The 18,702-nt window shown below is 49.9% G+C and overlaps 1 long non-coding RNA gene across 1 annotated transcript in view; it reads left to right on the top strand.

Annotated features, from left to right (window-relative positions):
* Nucleotides 1-16,112, top strand: part of LOC139359587 (uncharacterized) — a 121,681-nt gene extending 105,569 nt beyond the window's left edge. Inside the window, exon 5 of the long non-coding RNA XR_011615673.1 lies at nucleotides 15,813-16,112. This is a non-coding gene — a long non-coding RNA (uncharacterized lncRNA). The remainder of the gene's footprint in view (nucleotides 1-15,812) is intronic.
* The last annotated feature ends 2,590 nt before the right edge of the window (nucleotides 16,113-18,702 follow it).

The following is an 18,702-nucleotide window of genomic DNA, read 5'->3' as shown; positions in this document are numbered from 1 at the left end:
CTTTCCTCCTATGCCAAAGGTACTGACCTCTCCCAAGGCCGTCGGGAGAATTGAATGAAATCGTATGGTACAGTACTGGGTACATGGTAAGGACTCAATGAATGGTGGCAGTGCTTAACGATGTTAGAATCTGAAGTTCAGAGCAGGAGAGTGACTTGCTCAAGCTCACACAGCTCAGAGTGGTCAAGCTAGGATGGAAGCGTAGGTCTTCTAAGTGCTCTGGGATGTGCATTCAGCACAGCCTCCTCACCCCCTCTAATACTGGCCTTGTCTGCCACAATGGAAATGACACAGAAGGTGACATCAACAGGTCCCTTTTTCTCCATAGCCACTGGATCGTGGTGCTGTGGGCTGAGCAGATGATTGATAGGACATCACTGGGCCTGGCTCCAGGAGACTTGGAACGAGATCTTGTCCCTCTCTGGGCCTCAGTTTCCCTATCTGTACCACAAGGGCATTGACCTCCACATGGTCTTTGAGACCTCTTCCAGTTCTGCTTTGTTCTGCTTTGTTTGCACCAGGGTTAGTAACCCTGGGAATGGGAGAGAGGGAGATACTTGAGGCTGATGGGGAGTTTCACAGCAGCCCGAGACCCCAGGCTGTAGGACAGTATGGGGTGAGGGTGATCCTCCTGTACTGGAGATCAAGGATGGGGTGGCCCAGCTGGGTAGACATGAAGCTCCCCCACCCCCACTGGATTGTGAACCTCCTGAAATTAGGGCTGTGACTTGTACATTATAAGTATCACATCCCATTGATGTAATGGATAGAACACTAGCTAGGAGATCAGTAAGGAAATAGAAGACTTTAAAACACTGTAAACCAGCTAGACCTAACAGACACTGCTTTCTAACAGCGATCTAAGAGCACATTCCACCCAACAACAGCAGAACACACGTTCTTCTCAAGTGCACATGGACCATTCTCTAGCATAGATTGCATCTTAGGCCACGAATCAAATCTCAATAAACTGAGAAAAATTGAAATTACACAAAATATGTTTTCTGACAACAGAGGAATGAAATTAGAAGGTCAAAAACAGAAGGAAATTTGAAAATTCACAAATATGTAAAAATGAAACAACATACTCCTCACTAACCAAAGGGCCAAAAACTAACAAGGGAAATTAGAAAATACTTTGAGATGAGTGAAAACAAAAACACAACATACCAAAACTTATGGGATGCAGTAAAAGCAGTGCTCAGAGGGAAATTTATAGCTGTAAACACTTACATTAAAATAGAAGATCTCAAATCAATAACCTAACCTTCCACCTTACTAAAAATACAAGGGCAAACTAAATCCAAAGCAAGCAAATTAAAAAATTACAGCAGAGATAAACGAAACAGAGATTAGAAAAACGATAGAGAAAAATCAGCAAAACCAAAAGTTGGTTTTCTGAAATGATCGACAGAATTGACAAAGCTTTAGCTAAATTGACCGAGAGGAAAAAAAAAAAAAGAGAGGAAACGGAAATTACTAAAGTCTGGAATGGAAGTGGAGACCTTACTACTGACCTTACAGAAATAAAAAGGATTATACAATTTCACTGATAGAGAGATTTGAAAGAAGCTCCACAACGTTTCTAGAGATTGGAGAGAACATCCGGAAATGGTTACCAGTAGTTGCCTTCAGAGAAACAGGGCTGGGGAGGGTGGCGCTGGGGCGCCTGCTTTTTATTATAAGTCCTTAAGGGCTATTTTTGTAAATGCTTTGATTGTAAAATATAAGACACATACAGAAAAGTGGATTTTTTAAAAGTACCGCTCAGTAATTTATCACCAAGTGAATATGCATGAAACCACCACTTGTTCAAGAAGAATATTACCATCTCCCCAGAAGCCCCTCCTGTACTCTATCCAATCCTCCTCCCCAGAGAAAACCACCATTCTGACTTTTATGGCAAATACTTTTGCTTTCCTTGATAGTTTTGCCATCTCTACACACAATAGTTGGGTTCAATTCATGCTCTGGACTTGATAAATCCAATCATGTAGCGGGTCCTCTTTTGGGTCCGGCTTCTTGCATTTTACATTCTGTTTGTGAGATTCCCCTTGTTGCAGGAAGCAATCGTTGGCTCAAATTTTCTTTGCTGTATCATATTCCATTTTATGAATACACCATCATTTATGTGTCCATTCAACTATTGATGGAATGGGCTTTTTAAAAAGCTGTGTGCCTAAAGGTAGGTTGATTAAAATATTTTCAATAAAATGCACTTTTAAAATGCAACTCAACACATGTTAGTTTAATTTCATGCCTCGGACCCTCATTCTCTTTTCTGCTCCAATAAGTCATGAAGACAGCTTGGGTCTCAGAAGAAAATAGGCCATTTAAGCAGGAGCCCAGAGGGAACATATCTGAGAGATGCCCACACCCCCATGGGGTTCTCTCATCAGCCCTTCTCCCCAGATTTTCAGCCTCAGATGGGGGAGGTGACACAGATGGAGAGAAACCACTCTCTCCCTTCCACCTAGGTCTGCAGATTCCTGACACACATACGAGTGTGCACCCAGGCAGACAGGCAAGAGTGTGCCCCCCACACAGGAGCACACGCACGGGCACCTACACATATCCCAGAAGTGGCAGTGCCTGCCGGCACCTGACCAGCAGGCGAGGTCTGTGCACAGAGAAGTTGGTGGAAGAAGAGGAGGGGAAGGAGTGGGGGAAAAATCCCCTCATTTCTGAAGAAATGTCCCAGATTAGATTTGTAAATCAAAAACCAATATATAACATGCAAGAATTGATCTGTTTTATATTCCTCAGTTACATTTTTGTGAAGCACATTTAGAAGATTTAGAACGTATTTGCGCCTGCTGGTTGGGCCATTATATGCTTGAGTTCATACATCTATTTGTGAGGCTATAAAACAGGCATCGACTACCATGTAAATTGTGTTCTCCACAATAAATTATATGCATACTTGCAAAAATACATAACTGCCGTGCCTGGGCCAACGCGGCCAGAATACTAATGAGGGCGAAAGTTGCTTTGTCCCTCTTCTCCGGCCTAATTTAGCCTCTACATCAAAAATTATGTAGGAAAAATCACTTTATCCTCTCACTGAGAAATAAAATAGCACTCATGGGCACCCTCATCTCTTCCCACCCCCCTTCCTTTTAACAGAACACTACCATTTTCATACTAATTTTAGCTGCTCCAGGTTTACAGGGAAGAAGCCTGGCTGAGCTGAAGCTGGGGCACCAGGGGGCCGCCCGCATGTATGAGAAGGCTGCGGGAGCGGGCACGTGCACACACACACACGCACACGCATACACACGTATGCACATTCCCACCATGTGGTTTGAATTTGCTTGTGCCAGGGCACATTCACAGCATGCACACAGACCTGCATGTAAATGTGAAGACTCACCCCAGACACGCATGCACAGACACTACACGAGCATTTGCCCACGTGGCACAGATTCATTCCCTCTCCCCGGTACAGACTCCTATGCACAGAGACAGACAGGAAATTCAGTTCAGTTCGGTTCAATTCAATTCAATCCAGGTCAGTCCAGCAAACACTGACTGAGCACCTACTATATGCCATGGGCTGCACTTGGCATTGGGACTACTGAGATTTTTTTTTTTTTTTTTTTAAAGACAATCTCAGGTTATAGCTCAGGGGAAGAGGCAGCTTTAGGAACAAATGCAGACAAGTCAGTGTGCTGGGGGCTGTAGCAGAGGCAGAGAGCATACAGGTACACACACTCACACCCTGCTCACTGTCAGTGTGCATGTTTTCCAGTACTCATATGTGCACACAGAGTCCCTGCACTTACACAGGCACACACCTCACACCACGCAGACTGACGTGTGCATGCACAACACACACATACACACACCGGTACACTCAAGCATCAGCATAGCAACCTTCCCCCAGCACCACACCGCATGCTGGTGCCTGCCTCACCTCTGTCTTTCCTGCAAGCCCAAGTTAACCTCACGCCCTGTCTGGCTTGCCCTGCCTTGGGTTCTGTTGCTCTCTGTCTATCCTGGAAGCAGAGCCACTTCCAACACCAGGCTGGCTAGTGTTGCTCCCACTTCTCCAGGGACCTGCCCAAGGTTCCATCTTGCTGGGAGCTTCAGAGGGCTCACAAGAGGAAGGAGAAGTAGATACAGGAAGATCTCGTTTCCATAACCTCAGGCCAGTCTCTGCCCTGTCCCGGGCCTCAGTTTACCCCTTTTTTTTTTTTGAGATAGAGTCTCACTCTGTCACCCAGGCTGGAGTGCAGTGGCATGATCTCGGCTCACTGCAACCTCCGCCTCCCAGGTTCAAGCAATTCTCGTGCCTCAGCCTCCCAAGTAGCTGGAACTACAGGTGTGCACCACTACACCTAGCTACTTTTTCATATTTTTAGTAGAGATGGGGTTTCACCATGTTCACCAGGCTGGTCTCGAACTCCTGACCTCAGGTGATCCGCCGGCATTGGCCTCCCAAAGTGCTGGGATTACAGGCGTGAGCCACCGTGCGCCCAGCCTACCCATTTTTTAAAATGGGGGAATTGGATGGTCTCTGAGGCCATCAGGCTCCAGAGGTCCACAGTTTGTGCTGAAGAAGGTGGCACCTCTGTCCAAATCAGAAAGTGTGAGACAACTACACAGACGGCCCCAACCTGGAGGCATCTCGGCCCCACTCTGAGCTCCCGGCCTAAGAGGAGCGTTTGACCTCAGGGGCAGGCCTCACGACGGCAGGAGGAGCCATGTCCTGGAGAAAAGGAGTGGCAAGATGTGGTGGGGGAGAGAAGTCGCTGCGAGAGGGCCAGCTCGGATATTTATAGGTGCCAGCCACAGTTCTAGGGGAATTTCATTCTATCTTCAAACACCCGAAGGGCTGCCATGGGGCAGAAGGAAAGGACTTCTCTGCATGACCCAGTTGGTAGAACTAGGACAGTGGGAAAGTGGTGGAAGCTGCAAGGAAACAGCCTTTGGTTGAATATAGAGATCAGTGTGATTTCTCCGTGCGTGCGCCCACCCACCAGCATGCGTGGTGTACATTCTGCTACTGCGTCTTCCGTTTCCTTGCAGCCCTTTCTTTCCTCTATTTCCGATAGCTCATCCTATGGCTTTTTCATACCATACTATTTTCTCTTTATCTCAGCTTGTTCTTGGAGTAGAAAATATGTTCTTTTTAAAAATGAAAATCGGATTTTTATTGAGGAAAAAATATTAAGTGCACATGATGAAAAATTCAAATTGGTCAAAGGGTGTACCGTGAAAAGTAGGTCTCTCTCTGGCTGCCCAGGCTCCTCCGGCTCATCGTCATCCAGCTTCCTTCTCCAGAAACAACCACTGTTACCAATTGTTATGTGTTTCTTCAGAAATATGCTGTGCATGCAAGCAGCGCTGTCTGTTGATCTGTCCTTTATTTAAGACAAATGTGAGCATAACATGTGCCCTGATCCTTATTTCCCCTCCCCTCCCCCAGTCCCAACCTCACTATATAGTTTGGAAGCTGTTTCTGAGGAAAAGTTCTCCACTGGGCAATATCTGACAATGAAATGGGCTAACGAGCTCTCAACACTGGGGATGTGGAGGCACAGGCTAGATGACCCCACTTGGGGAAAGAAAAATGGGAGAGTTGGGCCCTTCCTTTGGGGAGGAAGGTTAGACTCATGCTGTCTAAGGCCCTTTCCATGAACCAGTTTCTTGGATACAAAGAGAACAGCTCTTTATCCCGCATTCTTCCCATTTCTCCCCACTCCTTCCCAGTGCCCCACAAGCTGGGCCAGGGTCACCAGTGCTTAAAGCCCCCCAGCCCTGGCTTCCAGCCGTTGTGTAATTGACAAGAATTCCCCTCCCTCAAGAGATGGCCTCTCTCTGTGCCAGCCACGTGCCACTAAACTCCAAATTAAGAGGCCCAGCTGAGATTTCTGTCTTATTCCACCCATACTCCTGGGGCCAATCCTCTCTCATTTCAGGAGGGGAATGGAACTAGGAGTTTGGATTTGGGAAGGGGGGTAGAGGGGGCTCGCCACCAAAGCTGGTGCCTCTATGCTCCAGAGAGATGTGCGTGTCCTACCATGCGGCTTAAGACTTCTCCAAAACACCGTCCCCCCAAATCCAATAAAATTGCAAATTTCACTGTATTTCACAATATCCTAAATAAACATGAACAGCATGCGTTTCTCTTCCTTGCATCAAATATTAATCTGCCCGTGGCCAGCGCCCGCTCCCCCGCGTGTGTGCGCACGCTGGGTAAACACCGGGGAGATTGTGATGCCAGACCTTCCCTTCTCTTCCCCGAGTCGAGAGCATGACAAATTTTTCTCCTAATTACACCTGCCACTGTTTGCCTTCTAATACTGTAAATCCTCCATCACATAGTTTTTCAGATTCGGGATTAGGTTCTCTTCCTGTCGTACAAATGATTGGAGGGGGCAGGGATGGGGGAGGAGGCTGGGATGGCGTGGGCTGCATGGCCTTGCTTTCCACGATTTTGCTGTGAGGAACCCTGAGCTGGGCTCCGGCAGTGTGTCCAGGCACCTTGTCCTTTTTCAGGGTGGAAAGGAGATGTCAAGAGGCAGAGGGGAGGAGAGAATGGAGAAAAGATACCTGCACAGGTGTACAGAACCTCCTCACCCCAGCTTCATCAGCCCCCCTAGGTGCCCAGGAACCCTGGAGATAATAAAGGTTCTGAGATCCAAGGGAGAAGGTGAATGTGCAGCTTCTGGTGCGGTACCCAGCACGGAGTTTGTGGACAGTGAACCGGAGCTCCCTTCCCCCTTGCTCTGTCTCCTGGCTGAAGCCATCCTCATCTCTCTCCTGGACCGTGAAACCTGGCTTCCCACTGGTTTCCACCTCGCCTCACCCCTCTCCAAAGAACCCATCGTCCCTAGCTGCCATAGGCTCTTTCTAAGCCCAGAGCCCTCCATCGAGACAGGCCCTGTCTCAGAACTCCCGCTGACTTCCCACCATGTTTGAGTAGTGTCCGGCCCCATCCTCTATGGTGCTCCATCACCGGCCACCTCGATTCTCCTGCCTCATGCCCCGTCCTCAGGCTTCCTGTCCACCCACCATAGACTGAGCTCACCTTGCCCACCGCCTCACCCTTCCCCACATGCGCTGTGCAAATTGCTACCCCTCTTCTTTGCTCCCACTGCCTGGAATGGATGCCTGTTGAAATTTCAGCTTTCTTTCCAGGTGTTCACCCCCGATGACACCACCTCCTTGAAGCCCTCCTTTGTGATCCCATGGAGCTTCACATCTACCACGTTTGGGACTCAGACCTTTGCCTCCTCTGTCAATGGTGTAGGAGGGTCTGTGGGTGCTTTCAAGGTGGAGTACAGGTCCTAAGCACCTTTGTCACCTCAATACCTCTCCAGTTCCCAAGTCTTCGCACTGCAGAAGGGTGACACCCGGTGCGTGGTCGGGGGGAGTGTCCCGCTGTTTCTAAATCTCATGACCAAGTCAACTGCCTACTCCAGCTGTGGGTGAGAATGGGCAGCTGCCCAGCCTGGCAGGTAACAGGAAACCCCAGCCAGCGCAAGATGATCAACCCCTCCAGGCTACGGTGGCAGAGGGAGGAAGGGAGACACTGAAAAGACTGGAGCTCCCCTTCCCGCTGCAGCCTGTGCTGGTCTGATAGGGTCCCCTCCCAGTTACCTGTGTGTCTGGAGCATCCAAGCTGTGCAAAGGACACCCAAATCATTCTCCAGGGGTTTGGGCATATGCAGTGTTATTGGCTATTTTAATTTGGTGAGGGAATGCAGGTAACAGCTTTGGTTTCTTATCACCCTGGGTTCCTAGAGGCCCTTCTGCCTCAAGGGCTGCCCCAGCCCATTGGCGCAGGAGGATCCCATCCCACTGTGTCCGAAACCTCGAGCTGCGCTAAGCGGGGCAGTCTTGGGTTGGGCTCCAGGCTACCCTGGTGAGGTCTCCATCCTTTCAAAGCTCTCCTGGAGTTCTTCTTGAAGCCTCCCAGAGTCAGCTTGTTCAGCTTGAATAATAACTATCCCTGGCCCTGTCCCCTCCCCACACATTTCACCTTCAAAGGGCCAGGAGAAATTTCCCTAATTAATTAACTCCTCTGCAGCCTGCCCTCCATGTCATTGGGTGATTAATTGTCACTGTGACTTTAAATCCAGGGGCAGAGGGAAGTTGGCAGTGGTGGAGGCCAGAAGCAGGGATGCTGGGGGTTGGGGGAGGCAGCCTGAGGGCTTTTCCTGGGGTTGGAAGACCCCCACCTCATCCCCATTCTTGTCCTTGCCCAGGGCCTGGCCAAGAGGCCCCAGAGCCAGACCACAAATACATCCATCAATAATCAATCAATGAGTCTCAAATAGAGATGGTGAGAACTAGGCCATTCTGGGAAAGGCGGGGTGGCTCCTGCCTATTCTAAAGTCTGCAAAATAGAGTAGCAGTTAAGAACATGGGCTTTGGAGTCAGAAGGAGCTGAATACTAATCTTGACTCTTTCTCTTTCCAGCTGTGTGGTCGAGGGCAGGTCACTTTGCCTTCCGGGGCCTCAGTGTTCTCACCTATACAATGGGGATGAGCAAATGGGACCTACCTCCCAGGACAGCTGGGAGGATGAAATGAGATCATGTGTGTGAAGCTCTTAGCACGGCACAGGGGACACAGCAAGTGCAGGGGACGCAGCAGTGGTGCAGCTGATGTTGCTACATCACGGAGGCTGTAAGACCAGACTCCTCATCCCCAGTGCCCAGCTAGGTCCCCTCTCCCCCGCTCCCCCAGCTCTGTTGTCCTTAGTGGCTCTTCTTCCTCACCCACTCCTCTGTGCAGAGTCACAGAGCCCAACCCAGCTGCTGCACTCACCTGCTGCATGACCCTGGGCAATGTGCTTCCTTTCCTCACGTCTGCATTTCCTGATTTAGAAAATGGGGTAAAGCTGCCCTGACTGCATGCTTCCAAGACTCTGGCACACACACAAGGATGTGGTCCAGCCCTTCCTCCAAGGAGGTCCATGACAGGAAAGACAGAAGGGGAAAGAAATACTTGCAAATCTGGTGTGAGCTACGACAGAGGTGCATGGACATTCAGCAGGAGGCAGGCAGCGGCATCGTGGGCTCAGAGTGCAGTGAGGTGAAAGAAGATGACTCTACACATCGTAGTTGCTCAGTAAACTTTTCCCTTCTCCAGCCTTACTCTCTCCACATAGCCTAACTTTTTAGACTCAGCTGCTTTTCCCCCCAGAATCCCAATTTCTGTCCTTTCAGCTGAGCTTGCAAAATCTGGAAGGAGGAATAGAAGATGGGCCCCGTTGGGGAGCCCCTCCTATCATCACTGACCCTAGCTAACATTTGCCGTTTACGGGTTCCAGGCACTGGGCAGGTGTTCTACATGGATTAATCCAATTGAATCCTTACAACACCTCCATGGAACATTTGTTAAGGCTGACCCAGAACCTAAGGGAGCCAGACCAGAGGGATAAACCCAGGTGGGCTTCCACTGGAGCTGCAGAGACTTAGGTTTGAAAAGTGGGTGCGGCCAAAGAGGGGCGGTCTCATCCGAAAAAGCAAATGACCCGCCCTCAGACTCCTGGCAAGACCCCAGGAGGCCTGTGGTGCTCAGGTTTATTCACTTCCTTCACTAGTTTAAGGAAGCCTCATTGACCTGGTGCCCTGTAGTGGGGAGTTCTGTAAGCCCAGGCCCTTCTCATCTCAGCAGCTCTCCGCCGGAGTTCAGCCACCCCAGGCGCTCTGCGAGACAGATACGCTGGTGGGAGCCTGGGTGGAGGGTAGGGCTTTGTCCTGCTATAGAAGGTGTCTGGGACTTAAAGCAGACTCAGAGGAATCTCCGGGATCTTCCAGTGCAGCTCCATGCTCCCAGTGAGTGTGTGGTGTGGAGTGGGCATGGGGCAGTGAGGAGTGAAGGCGTGTGGAGGGAGGGGGACCAGCCTTGCTCAAGGTCACAGGGGTTCTTAGTAATAGAACCCAGACCACTGGGCACCAGGGTTTTCCAGAACAGGATTCCCAGTGGGTGTGGTGTGGGTGGGGAAACGGAGGGCTGTGCTTGTTGCCACATGGGGGTAGGGGGAGAACTGTCAGAAACAGCATTTAGGGGAACAATCAGGGTGGAAACAGTATCCAGCAGGTCAGGGTGCCAAAATTTTGTAGGCAGCGCAGGGTAAATTAAACAGGTTTTGAAGCAAACACACACATCTTACTGCCCCGCCCCTTCTCAAGCTGTGCGACCACGGGCAAGTTACTTCACCTCTCTGGGCATCAGTCTGCTGAATGTGAAGTGCTTAGTTCACAGAAAGGCTAAGACAAATGTCAATTCTCTTCTTTTTCCTTTTGCTGCTTGCCCCCTCCCTGGGAGCTTTACCCTCACTGTAGTTCCTGGTGGACTCACTCATTCATTCATTCAACAGGGGACCAATTTAGTACCAGGTACTGTTCTAAGCACTGGAGATAAGGAGTGAACAGACAAAAACATCTACCCTCAGGGGGTTTACACTCTAGTGGAGGGAGACAGACAGCAAATTACATCAGTTATTTAAGTGTCTGCTTGCTTGTATAAGTGCTATACAGAATGAAGCAGAAAGGGGACGTAGAGGGTGTGGTGGGAATGGGTTCAATTTTAAAGAGAGTAGTTAAGGAGGGCCTCATTGAGAAGGTGACATTTGAGCAAAGACCTGATTGAGGGGAACCCTGCTGATTTTTGGGGAAAGGACTCCTGGGCAGAGGGAACAGCCAGCAGAAAGGCCCTGAGGAAGGACTGGCCTGGCCGGTTCAGGGAGAGGCGAGGAGGCCAGAGACGCCAGTGGAAGGAGGGAGGCCGGCAAGGTAGGAGGTGAGGTCACGGGGAGGTGGCCAAGGGAGTCAGGAGGGGCGGTGCTCACAGACCATTGCAAGGGCTTCGACTCTGAAGGAAGCTGAGAGCCAGGCAGGGTTTGAGCAGAGCAGGGACACGGTATGACTTAGAACCAGGTTCCTCTGGCTACTTGGGGGAACAAGGGCGGAAGCCCATTTGGAGGCTGCTGCAGTCATGCAGGTGAGAGGCAGTGGTGGAGAGCAGTGGTCAGATTCCGGAGGAATTTTGCAGGCAGAGCTACCCAGGTTAGCTGTTGGATTGGCTGCCGGGTTGAGTGAGAAAGAAAGGAGTCAAGGGCGATGAGGCCCGGAGGGTTTAGGGTGGGCTGCTTCTGAGTGTACTGTGAGCCTGTGCCTTTCTCTTGTACAGAACATATCCAGACTGTTGTTTCCAATGGCCTGCACCCTCCAGTTCCCTTCTCTCCTGCTCTACAGAGCTCTGTGGCAGCCATTTCTACTATAGTGTGGGCCTTGCATGGGAGCTGTTAGGGCGGCGTGTGTGCATGGGCTGCCTCCAAGAGCTTCGATCCTGTTTTATGTGATTGCATACAGGCCTCCCTCCTCTGATGAAGAATTGTTAAGGAGGCCAGGTGTGGTGGCTCATGCCTGTAATCTCAGCACTTTGGGAGGCCGAGGTGGGTGGATCACTTGAGGTTAGGAGTTTGAGACCAGCCTGACAAACACGGTGAAACCCCGTCTCTACTAAAAATACAAAAATTAGCCAGGCATGGTTTTGTGCACCTGTAATCCCAGCTACTCAGGAGGCTGAGGCAGGAGAATCACTTGAATCTGGGAGGTGGAGGTTGCAGTGAGCTGAGATCACACCACTGCATTCCAGCCTGGATGACAGAGCAAAACTCCATCTCAAAAGAGAGGAGAGGAGAGGAGAGGGGAGGGGAGGGCAGGGGAAGGGAGGGGAGGGCAGGGGAAAGGAGGGGAGGGGAGGGGAGGGGAGGGGAGTGGAAGCATTAAGAAGCTGAAGCCCTTCCATATGTCTGAGACTTGGTGTATTCAGCTGAGAAATGGGAGTGAGGACTGTGGAACTACCCTGGGCTGGGCTGAGGGCTGGGCAGGTAGGAGCTAGAAGGCCTGGATGTTGTTGCCATGAAGCTAGGAGAGGGCTGGAGGTTCAAGAAGGCTTCTAGATACCTGGGTTGGGGGAGGGAGTGCAGAGGGAGCAGGATCAAGGTATGGGGCGTGTGTCAAGGGTGTGGGGTTGGAGGGTGGGGTGTGAGAGGTGGGCCCTGGGAATAGCTGAGGGACGGGTCTGGGAAGGGTGAGGTGCTTGGTAGGTACTTGGTAGAGGGTGCAGCAGGTACTCCGGCGAGGCGCTGGTTACTGCAGCATATATGCTGGATGTATGATGAGCCCTCTAGGTGTTCAGGGCCCTCTGGTGAATGCGCATCAACTTGTTTACCTCCTCTCCTGTTCCTATCCCCTTTGCCAGCTCCACAGTGCCCCCTGGCAGTGCCTCACGTGCACCAGAAGTGCGTCCTCCCCGGGGGCCTTGGCATTCTAGCCTGCGCAACACTCTAGGACTGCGCAATCCAGGATTGCTTATCCTGGATGTCCACATGCTCTCTTATCCACGGCTCTGCTCCACGGGTCCTCCCCAGCCAGGCCTTCCCTGACCGTAGCCAATCTGCAGCCCCACGCAGCACTCCCTCTTCCCTTCTCTGACTTCATTTCTTTCCATAGCGTGTGTCACCATCTTTCTTCTATTTCACTGATTTTGCTTATTGTCTGCTTCCTCTAGAAGCTAAGCTCCATGTGGGTAGGGACTTCTGGTTTTTTTGTTTGTTTTGTTTTTGAGACACAGTGATGCTCTGTCGCTAGGCTGGAGTGCAGTGGCACGATCTCAGCTCACTGCCACCTCCGCCTCCCGGGTTCAAGTGATTCTCGTGCCTCAGCCTCCTGAGTAGCTGGGGTTACCGGTGTACAACACCATGCCCAGCTAGTTTTTTGTATTTTTAGTAGAGATGGGGTTTCACCATGGTGGCCAGGTTGGTCTCTAACTCCTGACCTCAAGTGATCTGCCCTCCTTGGCCTCCCAAAGTGCTTGGATTACAGGTGTGAGCCACTGCACCTGGCCTGTTGTTGGTTTTTAACGGTGGTAAAATATACATACAGTACTTATTATTTCAATCATTTGTAAGTGTACAATTCAGTGGCATTAAATGCATTCTCACTGTTGTGTAAGCATCCCAGTCTATACCCTATACTTTTTCATCATTTCCAAAATAAACTTCGAGCCCATTAAACAATAACTTCCCCATCCCACCTCCCCCCAGCTCCTGGTAATCTCTATTCTATTTTCTGTCTCTAAATTTGCCTATATAGATGGAATCCTACAATATTTGTCCTTCCATGTTTGGCTAACTGTACTTAGCATAGTATTTTCAAGTTTGATCTATGTTGTACTATATATCAAAATTCCATTTCTTTTTATGACCAAATAATATTCCATCACCTGTAGACACAATATTTTGGTTACAACTGCATGCTCTGTGCCTGGCATAGTGCCTGACTCATGGTCAGTGCTCAATAAATATTTGTTGAATGACTGAGTGAATGAATGAATGAGTGAATGAATGAATGAGTGGAAGGGGTGATGAGTCTTTATGGTTTTGCTTTTGTTTTAGAACATCGGGTTTGAGATCTTAGAGAAGTGTTTGCATAGAGATGACAATGAGTGCCCCTGGGTGTTGAGGAGGAAGAGGGCTGAGGGGTAAATGGTGTGTGAGTAAGGGTATGAAGAGGCGGTGCAGCTGGTCTCCGCCAAAGGGGTTCCTTCCTGCCCTGGGCAGAGCACCTCCACCCTCCCTTCCTCACTCCAGAGGAGGCGGGGGTGGGAAGTCTTTTGCAGGAATCCAGTCTCAGGCTCCCTGCCCCTGGCCTGCTTTGGCTTCTCCTCTCCCTTTGGGGTGCCTGGAGTGTATGTGGGGTGCTCAGAGTATATGTGGGGTGCTCTGTGCCTCGGGAGGGGGCCCCAGGTCTGGCAGGCTGGAGACGATGTCCCTGCCGGGCAGCTGTCCTCAACCTGAGATTGCCGAGGGTCTGAACTCACCCATGAGAGGGTCCAGATGTCCAGCCTCATCCCTGCTAATTAGTGCAATTAATTAGCAAGTGGCTTCATGGCTCTGGGAGTCCTGAGCTCCTTTGGCACTCTGGAACAGTACTGCAAACAGGTGTCGGGGGAGGTATGGGGGTCAGTGAAGGAGACAGACTGTAGCCTGACCCTTCCCTGGACAGAGGGCCCCCTGCCCAAGAGTGATTGCAGTGGCTTTTCTCTCTTCTGTCTTGCTGGGCCCAGGAAAGCCACGCCCGGGAAATGGTGGGATGAAGGGAGAAGGCCCAAGTCCCACGGCCAGAGCTGAGGATGGAATAGGAAACATGGTGTCACCTATTCCAGGTTGTTGCAGAAAACCTGGGCTCTGCCGGAAGAACCCCTGGGCCCTGGAGGAGATACAGCCCCTGTCCTGGGAGATGTCCCCAGTCTGATTTTGCAGACACAATCACTGCCCTGGGGGAGCTCCTGGTCACATGGGGGAATTAAGTAGAAGACACAAATTTGAGGCTGAGTGCAGCGGCTCACACCTGTAATCCCAGCACTTTGGGAGGCCAAGGCGGGAGGATCACTTGAGTTCAGGAGTTTGAGACCAGCCTGGCCAACATGGTGAAACCTGTCTCTGCTAAAAATACAAAACAATTAGTTGGGTGTAGTGGCGCACGCCTGTAATCCCAGCTACTCGGAGGCTGAGGCAGGAGAATCGCTTGAACCCGGGAGGTGGAGGTTGCAGTGAGCCAAGGTCGTGCCACTGCACTCCAGCCTGGGTGACAGACTGACTCTGTCTCATGAGAAAACAAAAAAAAAAGGGACACAAATTTGAGAAAACAGTAACACAGAGATAAGTGCCAAAGGAGAAGGTCCAGAGAAGGGAGGGCGGAGCCTAGCGGGAGGAGCTGTCCTGCTGACCTTGAAGGAGTAGAGGGCAGATCTTAGCCGGATACACTTGAACTTCCTGGAAACAGTGAGCTGCAGCACTGAGCTGGGACTCATTTGAGGGAGAGGTTGGCCAAGACACAGTACAGACCAGGCAGGCAAGAGCCTTCGGACTTCAAGCTAGAGATGAGGGGCACCCACTCAAGGTTGGGGAGGAAAACTGCCATTGACCTCCATGAATAGGGGCTGGAGGGGTACGGGCCCAGCTTGGGGGATAGAATTAGAGAAGCAGCAAGCTCCCACCACCTAGGGAAGATGTTCCTGGTGAACGTCATTGCTACCAACTGGGCATGGGCAAGAGAAAGAGGATGGCTGGGGAGAATCACAGTCTGGAGGAAGGTGTTTGGGATGAAGGGATGAATATTTTCCATTTTGCCTTAGCTTTTTGAAAAGTCCCAGAGGGGCATTCACATAGAGATGACAAGCTATCAGGAGGGGGTCTGGGGCTGAGGAAGGCGGTCAGGCCAGAGGTGAAAGACTCAAGGCAGCCTCCACACCTTTACCTGGCACTCATGAGATGTTAATAAAGATGTCCCTGTTCTTCTATGTGTGGTCTATGGAGCAGCAGCATCAACACCACCTGGGAGTTTGTCAGAAATGTAAAATCTTGGGTCCCGTCCTGAACTGGCCGCTATGGTTTCGATGTCTCTGTCTCCTCAAAATTCATGTTGAAACTGAATCCCCAGTGCAACAGTATTAGGAGGTGGGGCCTGTAGGAGATGAATAAGTCACGAGGCCCCCACCCTCATGATTAGTACCCTTATAAAAGGGCTTGAAGGAACTAACCAGGCCCTTTTTGCCCCTCTGCTTTCTGCCATGTGTGGACACAGTAGCAATGTGCTGTGCTGGAAGCAGAGAGCAGCCCTCCCAGACACAGAATCTACCAGTGCCTTGATCTTGGACTTCCCAGCCTCTAGAACTGCAAAAAATAAATTTCTATTATTTATATATTACCCAGTCTGTGATATTTTCATTATAGCAGCAGAAGTGGACTAAGACGCGGACTAATCAGAATCTGCATCTTAGCAGGATCCTCCAGTGATTCGTGTGCACATTGAAGTTCAAGAGGCTCTGCTCCAGATGCTATCATCATTCTCCTAATTTTATGGTTGAGGAAGCTGAGGCTCCGATGGGGAAGAAGATGGAGAGGCATTGGCTGGAGGGGAGAGTTCAGGTACTTAAGGTAACCTGGGTTTAAAGTTCAAGGGGCATACGTTTCCCAGTGGGGAGCAGGGAACATGTTGCGCAGTGCTGTGCTAGTAAATGTTTAACAATTGATTTGAGGAATGGAGGTAGTCCTAATTTGAAGTGTTTGCCAATTTCCGTGGTATAACTGCTCCCACCACGATGAATTTCAAATTACTAACCTGATGTCACTGAACATGGCCTTCGAAAGAGACAACCATGATTGGCTCTAACACACCACTGATCTATAAGTGTACATGTATTTTCTTAGCTTAAGAGAAAAATCAGAAGAAACAGACCCAACCCCTCTCCGACCAGCTTTAACCTCTGTTCACTCCCTCCACACCCCTAAATGTGTACAGGCAGACAGAAAGACAGACAGATAGATGGTGCTGTGCTAGTACCTCTGCATATGGTTAGCCTACGGTGTTGCATGTGTCTGTCCCCTTTTTTGGGGACAGGATCAGTGACATGTTGGCCTCTGCCCCCTATCCTAACTAAATGTCACCTTCAGCCAGACTGTTCCAGCAGATTCTCCTTAGAGAGCGAGCACTGAGAGCTTGGAGCCCAGGCCTGGGTAGATATCAGTGGTCACACAGGCCTAGTTTACTCTTTTCACCTGGAAACTTGATTTCTCCTAAGCCTGAGACCACTGTGTGGGTGGGGCCTGAGTAAGCAGCCCCGCACCACGACCAGCCCCAGCTGTAGCCTGTTCTTCCCGTATTACCCAGAGCCTTCCGGGTCTGGGCTGCTGCCCCATCTTTCTTTTGAAAAGTTGAGGACCATGGGACGCCTGGGCAGAGCCCAAAGCTCTAGGTTCTAGTCTTCCATTGCTGCTTATTTACAGGTGGTCCTGGGAACCCATTTACGACATTTACACATTTGTGTAGGGTGCTTTCACATTCATAAAACGCTTGGAGGCACATTGTCTCATTTCATCCTGGTAAGAATCTTGCAGGGCAGGTGCTATTATACTTTTTTTTTTCTTTTTAAATTCATTAGAATGTTGAACTTCTTTCGTTAGCAGAGGAAGCAGGGCCTTCGTGGCATTAAGAACATTGTGTGATGTCACCAGGCTGGGAAGGGCTGGGCTGCACTGCAGCTGAGGTTCAGTCTACCCACCGGTAAGTGAGACAGGCAGACTTGGTTCTCTTTAAAGTCTCTTCCAGCTCTGACATTCTGGACATTCGAAAGGTCAGGGGAAAAGATGCCAGGAGCGCTTTTATTTTTTTAAAACAAACAGGGACATTCTGCAGAGTGGACTGGGTGTCCACGAGTGCATGGATATGTGTGTGCATGTGTGTGGATGGGTAGACACAATGTGAGAATGCGGCTGTATTGAGGGTACATGAATGTGGACGTGTGTGTAGGTGCCAAGGTGTGCCTCTGGGTGTTGGTATTGTGAGTGTGTACAGGTGTTGCATCTGTGTGTGCAGTGTGTAGGTGCATAGATGCTGTGGGTGCAGGGTGCTGTATGACAGTAAGTGTGCCAGTGTGCGATGGAGTGTGAGTGTGGATGTGTGGATAGGTGTGTATAGTGAGTGTGCTGGTGTGTGATGGAGTGTGAGTGTGGATGTGTGAATAGGTGTGTATAGTGAGTGTGCTGGTATGTGACGGAGTGTGAGTGTGGATATGTGGATAGGTGTGTATATGTGAGTGTGCCAGTCTGTGACGGATGTGTGGTTGTGTGAATAGGTGTGATAGTGAGTGTGCCAGTGTGTGATGGAGTGTGAATGTGCATATGTGAATAGGTGTGTATAGTGACTGTGCTGGTGTGTGATGGAGTGTGAATGTGGATGTGTGAATAGGTGTGTATGTGAGTGTAGATGTTTGAATAGGTGTGTATAGTGAGTGTACCAGTCTGTGACAGAGTGTGAGTGTGGATGTGTGAATAGGTGTGTATATGTGAGTGTGCATGTGTGAATAGGTGTGTATAGTGAGTGTGCCAGTGTGTGATGGAGTGTGTGTGCATGTGTGAATAGGTGTGTATAGTGAGTGTGTCAGTGTGTGATGGAGTGTGTGTGCATGTGTGAATAGGTGTGTATAGTGAGTGTGCCAGTGTGTGATGGAGTGTGAGTGTGCATGTGTGAATAGATATGTATAATGACTGTGCTGGTGTGTGATAGAGTGTGAACATGAATGTATGAATAGATGTGTATATGTGAGTGTGAATGTGTGAATAGGTGTAGTGTGCTGGTGTGTGACAGAGTGTGAGTGTGGACGTGTGAATAGGTGAGTATAGTGAGCAAGGTGTGTGACGGAGTGTGAGTGTGGATACGTGAATAGGTGTGTATAGTGAGTGTGGCAGTGTGTGATGGAACATGAGCGTGCATGTGTGAATAGGTATGTATAGTGAGTGTGCCAGTGTGTGATGGAGTGTGTGTGGATGTTTGAATATGTGTGTATAGTGACTGTGCTGATGTGTGATGGAGTGTGAACGTGGATGTATGAAAAGGTGTGTATATGTGAGTGTGGATGTGTGAATAGGTGTATGTAGTGTGCTGATGTGTGACGGAGTGTGAGCATGCATGTGTTAATAGGTGTGTATAGTGAGTGTGCCAGTGTGTGATGGAGTGTGAGTGTGCATGTGTGAATAGGTGTGTATAGTGACTGTGACTCTGCTGGTGTGTGATGAAGTGTGAATGTGGATGTATGAATAGGTGTGTATATGTGAGTGTGGATGTGTGAATAGGTGTATATAGTGTGCTGGTGTGTGACAGAGTGTGTGTGGATG

This window comes from Macaca nemestrina, chromosome 17 (genome assembly GCF_043159975.1).
Source record: "Macaca nemestrina isolate mMacNem1 chromosome 17, mMacNem.hap1, whole genome shotgun sequence".
NCBI lineage: Eukaryota > Metazoa > Chordata > Mammalia > Primates > Cercopithecidae > Macaca > Macaca nemestrina.
Note: the sequence above shows the minus strand (reverse complement) of the source record. Positions and strands in the feature narration are given on the sequence as shown.